This window comes from Triticum urartu, chromosome 2A (assembly GCF_056163025.1).
Source record: "Triticum urartu cultivar PI428250 chromosome 2A, HENAU_Tu73, whole genome shotgun sequence".
In the NCBI taxonomy this organism is placed as follows: domain Eukaryota; kingdom Viridiplantae; phylum Streptophyta; class Magnoliopsida; order Poales; family Poaceae; genus Triticum; species Triticum urartu.
Window position 1 is genome coordinate 561809836 of NC_141874.1, and position 16243 is coordinate 561826078.

Genomic DNA, 16243 nt, shown 5'->3' on the forward strand with positions numbered 1-16243 from the left:
AGCGTACCGACTGCGGGATGCATTGACTAGTCAACTCGAGCCGAACCCATGGAACGCAGCCAGGCTCCGAAGATTCTACGCCTAGCACCGGACTTTATGTTAGGCCCCTCCCTTTGTCCATTTTCTGCATATGCATCATCTATCTTGTTTCCCTTTCTTTCTTTTATTTATCTGGGCCTTCAAGGGTCACCTTGTGCCTCACTCATACATCACAGATGCGCTATCCGCACTCTTCATACCTGGGGGCTTCTTTCACAGAAGCTTAAATTATTTACCTGGGCCTCACGCCCAACACATGTGTTATACTTTCGCATGTACCATTTTTCACCATTATATGCATCGATATGACTTAAGTTTTGGCCAAGCTGGGTTGCCTGGCTCTTGTATTTATGCCCTACATTCCCGTTAATTCGGCTAGGGCATAAGGGGAGCACCTCTGCGATTGTTACCGCCGGGTCAGCCGGACATGTACCTCAGACTGGGTGAAGCCGAAAGCTAGCGTTCTTAAGATAATATTCGGTAGGTGAACAAAAGATGACTTTTATTTATTTATTATCCATATCTGCCCCCAGATGCTTTTCCTGTGCTTCTTGTCGCAGTCCGGACATGCACTTTAGGGCATGCTTACCCAGGGAAAGGAACCCTTAACGGAACTATTCTCTCTGGAAGATGTTTTTTACTACCCATGTAATATAACATAACTAGTTGGGCACTTGTCTGATAAAGCACTAATGACCCCTATGCCTGGTCTCCACGCATGCCTCGGTTCTTACATAACCGAGAGGGTATTCAGATACACTCCGGACTGTCGGGTCCCAAGGTTGAAGCGAAAAGGTCCGCCATGACAAACGATCTACAATCCAGCTAGAAGGCATTATACATGTCACTTTAAAATTACATAGTCAATTTGACTGGTTGAATTCCTCTTCAATGCCATCCAATAGGCTGTCTAGTCTACAGTCTTGTTGGGAATACTTTGCGGCCAATTCTACTTGGCCGTACACTAAGCTCACAGGGATCTCCTTCCCATCAGGCCCCACAGGTCTGACTTCGGCCATGTGGTTCGGGTCAGCCTTCGTGTACCGTGTCTTCACCATTGCCCAAGCTTCCCTGGCGCCCTGACGGCAGGCCGATATCTTCCATAATCGGAAGCGCCGCCGTGCTCCCTTCAGCTTTTCTGCAAGCTCTCCAAGGCCTTCGGGTATGGAGACGGATGGCCACAAGGCCTGGGCGAAGCCTTGCATCACCTGCCGAACTCGTTCGTGCAACTGTGAGAGCTCGGGAAGAAGATCACCCGTTGAACCAGGCATCTCCTCGGCAGGACGACCTGTTAGCATACCTACAGACATAACTCTGTCAGCCAGCTTCCTCGTCGAACTCTTTTTCAAAGTTCATTCAAGCACTTACTAAATAGGCCACGTCGAAGCCGCCGATTCTCCTTAACAGAGTCCGACAGTTGGGCACGAACATCTTTTAGTTCCACGCCCAGCTTGGTGTTGGCATCTAGGAGATCATTCTTCTCCTGCCTCACCCTCGTAAGCACGCTCTCACCAGCCTTCAGCTGGCGTATGAGCTGTTGCTTATCTGGATTTACTCCAGCGTCATCTGCAATTTTATTGTCAGATCTGCATATACGCCGCATTCTAATATGATACTTATCATTCGAAGGATATGTTACTAGAGGGGGTCTCTTTGGGCTCCCCTGCTGCGGCCAGTGCGGCCTGAAGTTGGGCTTTGCACTCTTCCAGCTCCTGGGACAGTTGAGTATTCTTTTATGTAAGAACCTGCATAAGAAATGATCCTTAAATCAGTTATCCTAACTGTTTCAAGTCTCAGGGGCTACTGATATATATAATCATCAAATTTTCTCACCCGTATGTCTTTTACATACTGCTCCGCGGCTCTAGCTAGACCATTTTGAGCGGCACGAAGGCGCGCGTCTCCCGAGTTGAAGGCATCCAATGCCTCTGGGGAGAAACAAGCGTCACGAAGAACAGTCCGGCGATGCCTGTGGTTCATGGCACTTTCCACCTCGAAATTGGTGAGCGGCACGAAGGCGCGCGTCTCCCGAGTTGAAGGCATCCAATGCCTCTAAGGAGGGCTGTTTATCTCCTTTACAGTCTGGCGCAGCTCCTGCGATGAAATCGCTAGACTGAATACTTGACTACGCGAATACGAAACGGATGGGCGAGAAAAAGTCTCCGCTTACCCAGCTCGGAGGATTGTACAAAGAGAATCCGCCCTGCGGGTTGACACGAAGGAATTCCTCCTCTTCTCCCTTGTACAAAGTGGACAAGATCTTTATAGATCAGCAGCCTATCCCTGCCCTTTGCGGCCGTGGCGGGTGGCGTCATCCTCCCCGTTGAAATCCCACATGGGGTGGCCTCTATACTAGAGCGGCTGCACCCCCCGCATGATGCATATGGCCATGACCTCGATCATGGTCAATCCGGATCGAGCTAAAAAACTTATCCGGCTCATCAGGTAAAGAATGTCCCTATCATATTCCTCTAGGGAGCTCTGTGGACACCAGCTCCCGCGCTTCTTCAAAGGGGCATTGTCGAACTCAGGAAGGCTGATCCGAATAGGATCTAGGAAGGGGACGTCTTCTATATAAAACCATTCTGAAGGCCAGTCTTCGGACGTCTTCTTTGGGGTCCCGAACAGGTATCCAGTCCCGGCAATACGCCACAATTCGGCTCTGCCCACTTGATATATTGACCCCTTCTGAGAACGGGGCACAAGGCAGAACAACTTCTTCCACAGACCGAAATGAGCCTCACAGCCCAAAAACAACGCACAGAGGGCTACGAATCCCGCAATATGCAGCAAGGAGGCAGGTGTAAGGTTGTGCAACTAGAGGCCGTAGAACTCCAGGAGCCCCCGGAGAAACGGATGAATTGGGAATCCGAGCCCTCTTACCAAATAAGGGACAAGGCATACCCGCTCTCCCTTGGAGGGATTGGGAAGGCTCTCCGCTTGCTCTCCGCCATAATAGGTGGCAAGCCGGGCTCGAACCGAGACCAGGTACGCTGGGGGAAGAAATCCCTTGGTCTGAAGCATCACTAATTTGCTGTGCAGGATGGAACATCTCTCCCAATCTCCAGGCTTAGAGCTAGGGGGCGAGAGGAGGAGCTGCATCGACCGGCCATGATGGAATGGATCTCTGTCGGGTGCGCTCTGATGAAGGCTCGTCGAGGGAGGATGGTGTGATTTGGATCTGAATCCTTGTCTTTTTAATAGGCGGCTCATTCATACAGCTAGGGGGTAAATGTGAAAATGCCCTGGCTCTTCACATTCGCTCGACACGTGGAAAGTGGCCATTATTAGGCGTGGAAGCCAAGGAGTACAACATTCACAAGAGACCGGACACTATTTTGACAGGTACACAAAATTTGGAGAGGAACCCACCTTGCAATGCCGAAGAGAATACTGCGCGCCGGACTCATCGTCATTGAAGCCTGGTTTGGGGGCTACTGAGGGAGTCCTGGATTAGGGGGTCTCCGGACAGCCGGACTATCTCCATTGGCCGGATTGTTAGACTATGAAGATACAAGATTGAAGACTTCGTCTCATGTCCGTATGGGACTCTACATGGCGTGGAAGGCAAGCTAGACAATACGAATATGGAAATATCCTCCTTTGTAACCGACCTTGTGTATCCCTAACCCTCTCCGGTGTCTATATAAGCCAAAGGGTTTTAGTCCGTAGGACAACAATCACAACATACAATCATACCATAGGCTAGCTTCTAGGGTTTAGCCTCTCCGATCTCGTGGTAGATCTACTCTTGTACTACCCATATCATCAATATTAATCAAGCAGGACGTAGGGTTTTACCTCCATCAAGAGGGCCCGAACCTGGGTAAAACATCGTGTCCCCTGCCTCCTGTTACCATCCGGCCTAGACGCGCAGTTCGGGACCCCCTACCCGGGATCCGCCGGTTTTGACACCGACAAGCATGATTTTTGGAACAAACGTGATCTAGAGGACTTGGAGTGGACGTCAAGCAATCAATGAGGAGGCCACGAGGCAGGGGGCGCACCTACCCCCTTGGCACGCCCTCCACCCTCGTGGGCCCCTCATGGCTCCACCGACCTACTTCTTCCTCCTATATATACCTACGTACCCTCGAACCATCGAGGAGCACCACTAAAACCTAATTCCACCGCCGCAACCTTCTGTACTCGTGAGATCCCATCTTGGGGCCTTTTCCGCGCTTCGCCGGAGGGGGCATTGATCACGGAGGGCTTCTACATCAACACCATAGACTCTCCGATGATGTGTGAGTAGTTTACCTGAGACCTTCGTGTCCATAGTTATTAGCTATATGGCTTCTTATCTCTCTTTGGATCTCAATACAAAGTTCTCCTCGATTCTCTTGGAGATCTATTCGATGTAATCTTCTTTTGCGGTGTGTTTTTCGAGATCTGATGAATTGTGGGTTTATGATCAAGATTATCTATGAACAATATTTGAATCTTCTTTGAATTCTTTTATGTATGATTGGTTATCTTTGCAAGTCTCTTCGAATTATCAGTTTGGTTTGGCCTACTAGATTGATCTTTCTTGCAATGGGAGAAGTGCTTAGCTTTGGGTTCAATCTTGTGGTGCTCGATCCCAGTGATAGTAGGGGAAACGAAACGTATTGTATTGTTGCCATCGAGAATAAAAAGATGGGGTTTATATCATATTGCATGAGTTTATCCCTCTACATCATGTCATCTTGATTAAACCGTTACTTCGTTCTTATGAACTTAATACTCTAGATGCATGTTGGATAGCGGTCGATGTGTGGAGTAATAGTAGTAGATGCAGGCAGGAGTCAGTCTACTTGTCACGGACGTGATGCCTATATACATGATCATACCTAGATATTCTCATAACTATGCTCAATTCTATCAATTGCTCGACAGTAATTTGTTTACCCACTGTAATATGCTATCTTGAGAGAAGCCACTAGTGAAACCTATGGCCCTGGGTCTATTTTCCATCATATTAATCTCCCGTCAACAAGCTATTTCTTGCGCCATTTATTTTGCTTTCTTTACTTTTTGTCTTTATCATAAAAATACCCAAAATATTATCTTATCTTCTCTATCAGATCTCACTTTTGCAAGTGACCGTGAAGGGGTTGACAACCCCTTTATTGCGTTGGTTGCAAGGTTCTTATTTGTTTGTGTAGGTCCAAGGGACTTGAGCGTGGCCTCCTACTGGAGTGATACCTTGGTTCTCAAAAACTGAGGGAAATACTTACGCTACTTTGCTACATCACCCTTTCCTCTTCAAGGGAAAACCAACGCAGTGCTCAAGAGGTAGGAAGAAGGATTTCTGGCGTCATTGCCGGGGAGGTCTACGCGCAAGTCAAGACATAGCAAGTACCCATCACAAACCCTTATCCCTCGCATTACATTATTTGCCATTTGCCTCTCGTTTTCCTCTCCCCCACCTCACCTTTGCCGTTTTATTCGCCCTTTTTCTGTTCGCCTTCTTCCTGTATGTATATTTCTTTGTGTTTCCATGTGCCTTCTATTTGCTTGCAACTTTGCTTGCTAAAAATCTATTGATATGGATCCACTTAAAGTGTTCTACTTGGATCATCTTCGATCCTTATCCGCTCATGCTGAAACCCCAACTAGCCTAGTTGATGGGAAATCTTTAGATGAGCATGCTCATTTTGTGCGTCACCGTTTGTCTGAAAAATGGAAACTCTTATGGGATCAAATAAACAGATTGCTGTGTTATGCTTGGAATCTTTGTGAAATTTGTGATTTTACTTGTTGCTCTAAGAACCCTAAAAAATACCTTCCCTATCTATGTGGGTTTAATGAAAATGAAATATTATCTTCTTATGCAAACGATGTTTATAGTTACTACGATATCGAACAAATTGAATAATTTGTTGCTTTTAAGGGTGCTTATGAAGTTGCTTCTTTGATTGAAAAGTATGATGTTACTCTCTATGAATCTGAAAAAAATTTGACATACTTAAATACTGCTATGAAAACTATGCTCATAATGTCTATGTCAAAGAATTTATTGAAAGAATGACAATTACATCGGAAGAAAATAATGATATGCATGAATCTATAGATAATTATGATTCTAATGATTTGATTGAAATATCCCTTGATGAACATGATGCTTGCTATTCTTGTGGCCATGATGCCAATATTTATGAAGATGAATTTGCTATAGTTCCTTATGTTAAACATGAGATCGTTGCTATTGCACCCATACTTGATAGTTCCTTCGATGAAAAGCATGATTGCAATGATGTTATCATAAATTCTCTCAATGACAATTGTGTTAATGATATGCAAAACCTCAAGCTTGGGGATGCTAGTCTTGCTATGTCTACTACTTGTTGCAATGAACATGAGTGGGGTGATTCTTCTTTTGATCTTGAAAATTTATTTAAGCCCCATGATGAATATGAGATTGATAATAGTGTTTGCAATATTATTGAAAGTGGGTTTGGAAGAGTGTCAATTTTATATCCCACATATTTGGAGAATGTTCAATCTTATGAATTTTTTTATAAAAGTGGGTTTGGAGAGGTCATGACTTTAGTTAATGTTAATCCAACTATTTTGGAAGAGTGTCAACTTTGCATGCATGTGGATTGTGTTGAAAATATTTTATGTGATAGCTATTTTGTTTTATTTTCTTATGATCCCACATGCAATTATTATGAGAGAGGAAAATATGGTGGTAGAAATTTTCATGTTACTAAATTACCTCTCGTTATGTTGAGATTGCTATTGTTTCTTTCCGCTTCCTTGCATATGCTAGTTTTTGCTTGCCTTGATAATTTGTTTGCCTATAAGATGCCTATGCATAGGAAGTATGTTAGACTTAGATGTGTTTGTCACGTGTTTTATGATGCTCTCTTTGTGCTTCAATTCTTGTCTTTCATGTGAGCATCGTTGAAATCTTATGCCTAGCTATAAGGCTTTAAACGATAGCGCTTGTTGGGAGGCAACCCAATTTTATTTTTGTTTCTTGATTTTTTTATTCTGTTTAGTAATAAATAATTCATCTAGCCTCTGTTTATATGTGGTTTTGTGTTTTAATTAGTGTTTGTGCCAAGTAGAACCTTTGGGAAGACTTGGGGAAAGTCTTTGCGATCTTGCTGTAAAAAAAAGAAACTATAGCACTCGCGAGAATTGATGCCATTTTTTATTGGGGAGTGATATTTAGTTAATGCTTTCTGTAGATGATTAATAGATAAATTCCTCACGTACAGGAATTTATTTTAGATTTTTTAGGTTCCAGAAGTATTCGAAACCTATAGATTACTACAGACTGTTATGTTTTTGACAGATTCTGTTTTTCGAGTGTTGTTTGCTTATTTTGATGAATCTATGGATAGTAATAGAGTTTATGAACCATAGAAAAGTTTGAATACAGTAGGTTTAACACCAATATAAATAAATAATGAGTTCATTACAGTACCTTAAAGTGGTGGTATGTTTTCTTTTGCTAACGGAGCTCACGAGATTTTCTTTTAAGTTTTGTGTTGTGAAGTTTCCAAGTTTTGGGTAAAGATTTGATGGATAATGGAACAAGTATTGGCAAGAGCCTAAGCTTGGGGATGAGCAAGGAACCCCAAGGTAAAATTCAAGGACAAACAAAAGCTTAAGCTTGGGGATGCCCCGGAAGGCATCCCTGCTTTCGTCTTCGTCTATCGGTAACTTTACTTGGGGCTATATTTTTGTTCACCACATGATATGTGTTTTTCTTGGAGCGTCTTGTATGATTTGAGTATTTTATTTCTAGTTTATCACAATCATCCTCGCTGTACACACCTTTTGAGAGAGACACACATGATTCAGAATTTGTTAGAATACTCTATGTGCTTCACTTATATCTTTTGAGCTATTTTGCTCTAGTGATTCACTTATATCTTTTAGAGCACGGTGGTGGTTTTATTTTATAGAAATTATTGATCTCTCATGCTTCACTTATATTATTTTGAGAGTCTTAAACAGAATGGTAATTTGCTTTAATTGTGAAATTAATCCGAAGGTGATAGGCATCTAAGATGAGAATAAGAAAAACTTCCATATTGAGTTCATTGAATATCATGAGAAGTTTGATACTTGATAAGTGTTTTGAGATATAAAGGTGGTAATATTAGAGTGTGCTAGTTGAGTAATTGTGAAATTGATAAATACTTGTGTTACAAGTCCCGTAGCATGCACGTATGGTAAAAGTTGTGTGATAATTTTGACACATAAGGTGTTCTTTTATTGCTTTCCTTATGAGTGGCGGTCGGGGACGAGCGATGGTCTTTTCCTACCAATCTATCCCTCTAGGGGCATGCATAGTAGTACTTTGCTTCGAGGGCTAATAAAAATTTTCAATTAGTATATGAGTTCTTTATGACTAATGTGAGTCCATGGATTATACGCGCTCTCAACCTTCCACAATTTTCTAGCCTCTACGGTACCGTGCATTGCCCTTTATCGCCTTGAGAGTTGGTGCAAACTTCGCCGGTGCATCCAAACCCCGTGATATGATATGCTCTATCACACATAAACCTCCTTATATCTTCCTCAAAACAGCCACCATACCTACCTATCATGGCATTTCCATAGCCATTCTGAGATATATTGCCATGCAACTTTCCTCTGTTCCATTTATTATGACACGCTCCATCATTTTCATATTGCTTTGCATAATCATGTAGTTGACATCGTATTTGTGGAAAAGCCACCATTCATAATTTTTCATACATGTCACTCTTGATTCATTGCATATCCCGGTACACCGCCGGAGGCATTCACATAGAGTCATATTTTGTTCTAAGTATTGAGTTATAATTCTTGAGTTGTAAGTAATAAAAGTGTGTTGATCATCATTATTAAAGCATTGTCCCATGTGAGGAAAGGATGATGGAGACTATGATTCCCTCACAAGTCGGGATGAGATTCCAGACTAAATAAAAAAAAGAGGCCAAAGAAAAAAAAAAGAAGGCCCAAGAAAAAAATTGAGAGAAAAAGAGAGAAGGGACAATGTTACTATCCTTTTTCCACACTTGTGCTTCAAAGTAGCACCATGATCTTCATGATAGAGAGTCTCCTATGTTGTCACTTTCATATACTAGTGGGAATTTTTCATTATAGAACTTGGCTTGTATATTCCAATGATGGGCTTCATCAAAATGCTCTAGGTCTTTGTGAGCAAGCAAGTTGGATGCACACCCACTTAGTTTGTTTTGTTGAGCTTTCATACATTTATAGCTCTAGTGCATCCATTGCATGGCAATCCCTACTCCTCTCATTGACATCAATTGATGGGCATCTCCATAGCCTATTGATTAGCCACGTCAATGTGAGACTTTCTACCTTTTTGTCTTCTCATAACCCCATCATTATACTTTATGCCACCCATAGTGCTATATCCATGGCTTGCGCTCATGTATTGAGTAAGGGTTGAAAAGGCTGAAGCGGGTTAAATTGCTCGGCTTGTCATCGGGGTTATGCATGATGATAACGTTTTGTGTGACAAAATTGAAACATAGCCTAACTATATGATTTTGTAGGGATAAGCTTTCTTTGGCTATGTTATTTTGATAAGACATAATGGCTTGGTTAGCATGTTTGAAGTATTATTGTTTTTATGTCACGTTAAACTTTTATCTTGAATCTTTCGGATCTAAATATTCATGCCACGATAAAAAGAATTACATTGAAAATTATGCTAAGAAGCATTCCACATCAAAAATTCTATTTTTATCATTTACCTACTCGAGGACGAGCAGGAATTAAGCTTGGGGAAGCTTGATACATCTCCAACGTATCTATAATTTTTTATTGTTCCATGCTATTATATATTCTGGTTTGGATGTTTAATGGGCTTATTTATACACTTTTATATTATTTTGGGGACTAACCTATTAACCGGAGGCCCAGCCCAAATTGTTGTTTTTTGCCTATTTCAGTGTTCCGCAGAAAAAGAATATCAAACGGAGTCCAAACGGAATGAAACCTTCGGGAGCGTGATTTTTGGAACAAACGTGATCCAGAGGACTTGGAGTGGACGTCAAGCAATCAACGAGGAGGCCACGAGGCAGGGGGCGCGCCTACCCCCCTGGGCACGCCCTCCACCCTCGTGGGCCCCTCGTGGCTCCACCGACCTACTTCTTCCTCCTATATATACCTACGTACCACCAAACCATCGAGGAGCACCACGAAAACCTAATTCCACCGCCGCAACCTTCTGTACCCGTGAGATCCCATCTTGGGGCCTTTTCCGGTGCTCCGCCGGAGGGGGCATTGATCACGAAGGGCTTCTACATCAACACCATAGCCTCTCCGATGATGTGTGAGTAGTTTACCTGAGACCTTCGGGTCCATAGTTATTAGCTATATGGCTTCTTCTCTCTCTTTGGATCTCAATACAAAGTTCTCCTTGATTCTCTTAGAGATCTATTCGATGTAATCTTCTTTTGCGGTGTGTTTGTCGAGATTCGATGAATTGTGGGTTTATGATCAAGATTATCTATGAACAATATTTGAATCTTCTCTGAATTCTTTTATGTATGATTGGTTATCTTTGCAAGTTTCTTCGAAATATCAGTTTGGTTTGGCCTACTAGATTGATCTTTCTTGCAATGGGAGAAGTGCTTAGCTTTGGGTTCAATCTTGCGGTGCTCGATCCCATTGACAGTAGGGGAAACGACACGTATTGTATTGTTGCCACCGAGGATAAAAAGATGGGGTTTATATCATATTGCATGAGTTTATCCCTCTACATCATGTAATCTTGCTTAAAGCGTTACTCCGTTCTTAGGAACTTAATACTCTAGATGCATGTTGGATAGCGGTCGATGTGTGGAGTAATAGTAGTAGATGCAGGCAGGAGTCGGTCTACTTGTCACGGACGTGATGCCTATATACATGATCATACCTAGATATTCCCATAACTCTGCTCAATTCTATCAATTGCTCGACAGTAATTTGTTTACCCACCGTAATACTTATGCTATCTTGAGAGAAGCCACTAGTGAAACCTATGGCCCCCGGGTCTATTTTCCATCATATTAAGCTCCCGTCAACGAGCTATTTCTTGCGTCGTTTATTTTGCTTTCTTTATTTTTAGTCTTTATCATAAAAATACCAAAAATATTATCTTATCTTCTCTATCAGATCTCACTTTTGCAAGTGACCGTGAAGGGATTGACAACCCCTTTATCACGTTGGTTGCAAGGTTCTTATTTGTTTGTGTAGGTGCAAGGGACTTGAGCGTGGCCTCCTACTAGATTGATACCTTGGTTCTCAAAAACTGAGAGAAATATTTATGCTACTTTGCTGCATCACCCTTTCTTCTTCAAGGGAAAACCAACGCAGTGCTCAAGAGGTAGCAACGGGTATGGGTATGGTATTGCTCTACCCGCCCCATACCCTACACATTGCCATCCTTAAGTCACGCGAAGTAAGGTTATCAAGTTCTGCAAAGTTCAGTGGAGCCACCATACCGAGGATGAAGCCACTTGGGAACGAGAGGATGATCTACGGAAAGACCACCCACACCTATTTTCTAGCCAACTCGAATCTCGAGGGCGAGATTCACCCTAAGGTGGGTAGGTTTGTAACATCCCAAAATTTTCATTTTGGAATGTTATACATAGGTCATCATATGCATATCATATTTTATTTGCATTTTGGCTTTGTTATCCTAAACTCCTAAGCAACTCAAGGTCCCATGGAGAGAGTTGGTGATTTTATTATTTTAATATTTGAATTTTCTCAAATATTGAAAAGGGGATCACTTTGGTTTTAATTATTTTTCTCTCCAAATAATATTTCCAATATTAAAAATATATGAGAGGAGATAATATGACTTCTCCAAAATAAATGAAATATTGGAGGAAAAATGTTAAGATAAAATAAGTATTTTATTTGGATTTTTATTGCTATTTTATCTGAATTAGAAAAAATATGCATTTTTTAAAATTGCATTTTTAGGCCAAGAAAATGTTCACTAAGTTCTAAATATTTTATTTAGACTGTGAAAATTTGTTTGGCACTTTTAGATTTTTTATTTTTATTTATTTAGGAATTTTTTTTCTGTCGGCGGAATTGTTTAAAAAAAAGTCACGCGCCCGACTGGGCCAACGGCCCAGCCGAGCCAGGCCGCCACCGTAGCCCACCCCCTCGCCCCGCCCGACTCCGCGCGGGAGTCCGGCCGGCGCACGCCGCCGCAGCCGAGTCCGGGGAGGACTCCCTCTCCCGGTGACCCCCTCCCCAAGCTGCACGCTCCCTGGCCTTTAAATAGGGTCGAGGCCCGCCGCCTCCTCTCCTCGTCCCGCACCGCTGCCGCCTGCCGCTGCCGCTCCACTCCGCCGTCGCGCCACCGCCTGCTGTTCCACTCCACCGCCGCGCCGCCGCCCCGCAGCTCCACGCCACCCTGCGCCTTGCCGGAGCCTCGCCGGAAGCCGCCGCCACCGAATCAGCCGCCACCGCCGGATTTGCCGGTCCTCGTTGGTTTTTTTTCGGTTTAGGTAAAACCGCTCGGTTTAAAAAAAAACCTAGATGCGTTTTTTTCTTTAGACCAGTTCGGTTTTCTCAGTTTAGTTCGTTTGTGAACGCTCGTTCGTTCAATCATTTTAGCGAACGAATTCTCCCGTTCGTCTCTGTTAGCGGACGTCCGTCCATTAGTCTTTTCTTTTTATTTTCGTTTTCGGACAGGGACCTATCCGCGATTACTTTTATCACAGATTAGCCCCTGAACTTTAAACCCTCGCCGTTTCTTAACCGTTTGTCCAAATCCAGTGAAACCAACGCCAAAATGTTCGTCTCGAGTCCCTCTTTCTGTTTAATCAACTTGAAAAATGTTTTCACAATTTAAAATTTGGTTTCAAGCAGATTTGAATTCGAAGTTCTTTTGACCGTAGTTTTAGTTCCGTAGCTCAGATTCGATCGATTCTTTTTGCAAATCGAACCTCTTCACTTGAACTTTCACTTTGGATCTTCTATTTGAAGTTTTATCCTTGCTTGAGTGCTTATGTATGCTATTGTTTGTTTGCGCTAGAATTCCCGGAGTGCGCAGCGTGCTACTACGGGTCACTAGGTTTTGCGGATCATCAGCAAGGCAAATAACACTTTGATCATACTCTGTTCTTACCCGGTTTTTATGCATTAGTTACAACCCTCAAACGTTGCATGAGTAGGATCTCTTAACATGTGGGTTTTTGGGAAGTAGATGATGAGGTAGAACCTATTGCCCCTTTTATTATCAAACCCTTTGGAGTTACTTCTACGTTATGCTTATGTCGCCATGCTATGCTCATAGACATGGTTTGGGTTTGAGTGTATCCATGATAGATGTGAGATTGTTAATTAATGATTAACTTAAGGTGGCTACTTCAATACACATCTGGGTGGATTGGTTGCGGGCACTGATACGTCTCCAACGTATCTATAATTTTTGATTGCTCCATGCTATTATATTATCTATTTTGGATGTTAATGGGCTTATTTTTACACTTTTATATTATTTTTGGGACTAACCTATTAACTGGAGGCCCAACCCAAATTGCTATTTTTTGCCTATTTTAGTGTTTCGCCGAAAAGGAATATCAAACGGAGTCCAAACAGAATGAAACCTTCGGGAGTGTTATTTTTGGAACAAACGTGATCCAGGAGACTTGGAGTGGGAGTCAAGAAACAATCGAGGAGGCCACAAGGCAGGGGCGCGCCCTCCACCCTCGTGGGCCCCTCGTTGCTCCACCGACCAACTTCTTCCTCCTATATATATCCACGTACCCTGCAAACATCCAGGAGCACCACGAAAACCTATTTCCACCGCCGCAACCTTCTATACCGAAGAGATCCCATCTTGAGGCCTTTTCCGGAGCTCCGCCAGAGGGGGCATTGATCACGGAGGGCCTCTACATTAACTCCATGGCCCCTCCGATGATGTGTGAGTAGTTTACCTCAGACCTTCGGGTCCATAGCTAGTAGCTAGATGGATTCTTCTCTCTCTTTGGATCTCAATACAAAGTTCTCCTCGATTCTCTTGGAGATCTATTCGATGTAATCTTCTTTTGCGATGTGTTTGTCGAGATCCGATGAATTGTGGGTTTATGATCAAGTTTATCTATGAAAAATATTTGAATCTTCTCTGCATTCTTTTATGTATGATTGGTTTATCTTTGCAAGTCTCTTCGAATTATCAGTTTGGTTAGGCCTACTAGATTGATCTTTCTTGTAATGGGAGAAGTGCTTAGCTTTGGGTTCAATCTTGCGGTGCTCGATCCCAGTGACAGAAAGGGAAACGACACGTATTGTATTGTTGCCATCGAGGATAAAAAGATGGGGTTTACATCATATTGCATGAGTTTATCCCTCTACATCATGTCATCTTGCTTAAGGCGTTACTCTGTTCTTAATACTCTAGATGCATGCTGGATAGCGGTCGATGTGTGGAGTAATAGTAGTAGATGCAGAATCGTTTCGGTTTACTTGTCGCGGACATGATGCCTATATACATTATCATACATAGATAATCTCATAATTATTCGCTTTTCTATCAATTGCTCGACAGTAATTTGTTCACCCACCGTAATACTTATGCTATCTTGAGAGAAGCCACTAGCGAAACCTATGGCCCCGGGTCTATTCTCCATCATATAAGTTTCCCATCTACTTTATTTTGCAGTCTTCACTTTCAATCTATATCATAAAAATACCAAAAAATACTTATCTTATTATTATCATCTCTATCAGATCTCACTCTTGCAAGTGGCCGTGAAGGGATTGACAACCCCTTTATTGCGTTGGTTGTGAGGTTCTTATTTGTTTGTGTAGGTACGAGGTGACTCGCGCGTGGTCTCCAACTGGATTCATACCTTGGTTCTTAAAAACTGAGGGAAATACTTACGCTGCTTTACTGCACCACCCGTTCCTCTTCAAGGGAAAACAAATGCAATGCTCAAGAGGTAGCAAGAAGGATTTCTGCCGCCGTTGCCGGGGAGGCTCACACCAAGTCAAGTCAAGATTCGATCTCCCGCCAACGTGCGATTTCTGGCGCCATTGCCGGGGAGATCTATGCCAAGTCAAGACATACCAAGTACCCATCACAACTCTTATCCTTCGCATTACATTATTTGCCATTTGCCTCTCGTTTTCCTCTCCCCCACTTCTAAAATGATTTTCGAAAACCTTTGCCTTTTCTTTGCTTTCTTCCTGTATGTATCTTTGTTTGTGTTTCCATGTGCCTTCCATTTGCTTGCATCTTTGCTTGCTAAGAATCTATTAATATGGATCCACTTAAAGTGTTCTACTTGGATCATCTTCGATCCCTTTGCACTCGTGCTGAAACCCCAACTAGCATAGTTGATGGGAAATCTTTAGATGAGCATGCTCATTTCGTGCGTCACCATTTGTCTAAAAAGGGGATACTCTTATGGGATCAAATAAACAGATTGTTATGTTATGCTTGGAATCTTTGTGAAATTTGTGATCTGACTTGTTGCTCTAAGAACCCTAAAAAACACCTCCCCTACCTATGTGAGTTTAATGATAATGAAATCTTATCTTCTTATGCAAAGGGTGCTCATAGTTACTACGATATTGAACAAATTGAAGAATTTGTTGCTTTTAAGGGTGCTTATGAAGTTGCTTCTTTGTTTGAGCAGTATGATATTACTCTCTACGAATATGAAAATCTTGACATACTTAAATATTGCTATGAAAACTATGCTCATAATATCTATGTCAAAGAATTTGTTGAAAGAATGACCGTTGCTTCGGAAGAAAATAATGATATGCATGAATCTATAGATAATTATGATTCCGATGATTTGATTGAAATATCCCTTGATGAACATGATGCTTGCTATTCTTGTGGCCATGATGCCAATATTTATGAAGATGAGTTTGCTATAGTTCCTTATGTTAAACATGAGATCGTTGATATTGCACCCATACCTGATATTTCCTTCGATGAAAAGCATGATTGCAATGATGTTATCATAAATTATCTTAATGACAATTGTGTTAATGATATGCAAAACCTCAAGCTTGGGGATGCTAGTTTTGCTATGACTACTATTTGTTGTGATGATCATGATTGGGGTGATTCTTCTTTTGATCTTGAAAATTTATTTAAGCCCCATGATGAATATGAAATTGATTATAATGTTTGAAATAATATTGAAAGTGGGTTTTGAAGAGTGTCAACTTTAGATCCCACATATTTGGAGAATGTTCAATCTTATGAAGTTTTTGA